Source organism: Octodon degus, unplaced genomic scaffold, assembly GCF_000260255.1.
Source record: "Octodon degus isolate 3935 unplaced genomic scaffold, OctDeg1.0 scaffold00013, whole genome shotgun sequence".
Taxonomy (NCBI): domain Eukaryota; kingdom Metazoa; phylum Chordata; class Mammalia; order Rodentia; family Octodontidae; genus Octodon; species Octodon degus.
Genome location: NW_004524589.1, coordinates 22,016,893 through 22,019,433, shown reverse-complemented (window position 1 = coordinate 22,019,433; position 2,541 = coordinate 22,016,893). Strand labels below are relative to the sequence as shown.

The following is a 2,541-nucleotide window of genomic DNA, read 5'->3' as shown; positions in this document are numbered from 1 at the left end:
CTGTCTGAATATCAAACATCTTAGGCATAACATGGAACAGGTATTTTTCATCAAGTATTGATATGTTGAACTTTACGTCCCTACAGAATATGATGAAAAAACATTTAAAAAATTAAAATACATTTAAAAATAGGCATAAAGTATTATGTAATTCTTATGTTTACACATAAGTCCAGAAATCTAACCATATACAACCTTGTAGCAGGACAGTCCTGTAGCATTCCTTTTCCTGTCTCTTGCCTTCATTCACCACCCCCTTCTTTTTGAACAATCATGTACATGAGAGACAGCAGAGCAGCAACTGGCATGTCATGAAAAGCAGCGCATATTCAGATCAGAATGACAGGAACTGCAAGCATTAAGTCATACATTTGAGCTGAGCTAGTGTCCTCTGTACTTGTACTGGGTGGGCATTGGGTTTCCTCCATATGTTTCTGCATTTGATTCTTCACTGAAGATATTATTAATTCAGGGATTTCTTTTTTCATTTCCATTCTGAGTTCCTCTGTGCCTTTCTGCAGCTGTTTCTTTGTTTCAGAAGTTGTTGATTCATTTCTTTCAGCAGTGTGATTCCCACTTTGTTCTGTGTTAGTGTCCTCTGCACTTGTTATGGGTGGGCTTGGGTTCTGAGATTGCATTTTGCTTCTTCTTGTCATTTTGTGTAGCACTGTCTTCTGACTTTTGTTGTAGATATTTGGTGCAGTTATAACCTTAGCACCTACTGAAGATCAGGTGCACCTACTGAAGATCCAAAGTTTGGATTTATCCCATTTGTGCCTTGCTTGGGTCTGGCTGCTGTGCTCAGCTCCTTCCTGCTGCTCCCCTTGGGGGTGAACCTGTTGTGCCCCTCTGGCAAGATGTTCTTCTCCTGGACTAGTTGGGTGATTCTGTCCCCTTCACTCTCTGTAGGGATTTCAGCTGCAGGGTTTCACCTCAGGCCTGTATGCTAGGCCTGAAATGAGTCTGGATGGGACAAAGTGTAATAGTGGGGAGAGACAACTCTCCCACACACTCACTGGGCCTGGTCTAGGACTGGATTTGGGGGTTCCCGGAACTTGACAGAAATTCCTACTTGGTGGACGGGTGGGGAGTACTATGGATTTGTAGGGGGCATTCCAAGGGGTTTAAAGTGGTCTCACCCACGCTGCCCCTGGGCTGGGATCAGTAGGTCCCACCAGCATAGGGAAGTGGGAAGCTCTCCCACACACTCACTGGGCCTGGGCTAGGACTGAATCTCATGATCTTATTCTTGCCAGGCAGGCACTTAGTCTACTGACCTATCTCCCCAGCCCAACTTCCCAGAAAATAGAACCCTCTCTCCTGCTTCAATTCCCTTTTATAATGAGTCAATGAAGAGTGGGCCCTCCACAACCTGAACCAACTTAGTTAAGCTTTTAACTTCTCAAGTTGACAGAACTGATCAACCACTACAGACAATGTCTCATGTGAAGCTGAGAAAAATGTGTATTCTGACGCTGTTGGGTGGAGCACTCTCTAAAGGTCTACTAAGTCCGTTTCTTCACAAGTTAAGTTTAGTTCTGTTATTTCTTTGCTCATTTTTTGCATGGCTGATTTATTCCCTTGTGTCAATGGGGTGTTAAAATCCCCCAATATAATCATATTATTGCTCATTAGACTTTTCATGTTTGGTAAAATTTTTCTTTTATGGTTGGGTGCTCCTACATTGGGTGCATATATATTTATAATTGTTATCTCTTTCTCTTGCAGTTCTCTCCTAACAAGAATGTAGTGACCTTCTTTGTCTCTTGTAAACATATGTGATTTGAAGTTGACATTGTCAGCAACCAGAGTAGCAACCCCTGCTTTTTTTCTGGGTTCCTGTAACATAGTGTATTGTTTTCTATCCTTTGACATTCAGTCTATCAATTTCTTTTTGAGTTAAATGTGTTTTATGTTTGCAGAATATTGCTATATTTTGTTTCTTTATCCAGTCTGCAAGTCTGCTTCTTTTGATTGGTGAATTGAGGCCACTTATCTTGATAGTGATAACTGATATGTATTGGCTTATCTTTGTTATGTTATTTTCCTATTGTAAGATCCCTACTTTTCTTGTTTGTCTAATTAATTTTCTTGGCTTGATAGTTCTCTTCTGCTGTGGTTGAAGTTGTGGTTGTCTTTGTCTCCTTCTAAAATATGTCATAACTCTTTGAAGGGTTGGTTTGGTTGTCAAGAATTTCTTCATTCTTTGTCATAGAAGGATCTAATCTCTCCATTAAATTTGATAGATAGTTATTCAGGATACATCAATCTGGGTTGAAAGTTGATTTATTTCAAATACCTCACTCCAAGATCTTTTATTTCATATAATTTTGTTGATAAACAAAGAGCGATGAGACAGTTTCAAACCAAATTGGTAGAACAGTTTCAATAATCAACACATTGCATACATTCTTCCTAGTGGTTAATTGCTATACAAGATGCAGATATGATATTCTACTTACAAACACCATTAGAACAAATCCCTCTATTCATTAAGAGAATGTAACTATATATCTATCCTAACCATTTTGAATACACAGA

General features: G+C 39.5%; 1 pseudogene; it reads left to right on the top strand.

Annotated features, from left to right (window-relative positions):
- LOC101586583 overlaps window positions 1-2,151 on the top strand; it is an 8,043-nt pseudogene extending 5,892 nt beyond the window's left edge.
- The last annotated feature ends 390 nt before the right edge of the window (window positions 2,152-2,541 follow it).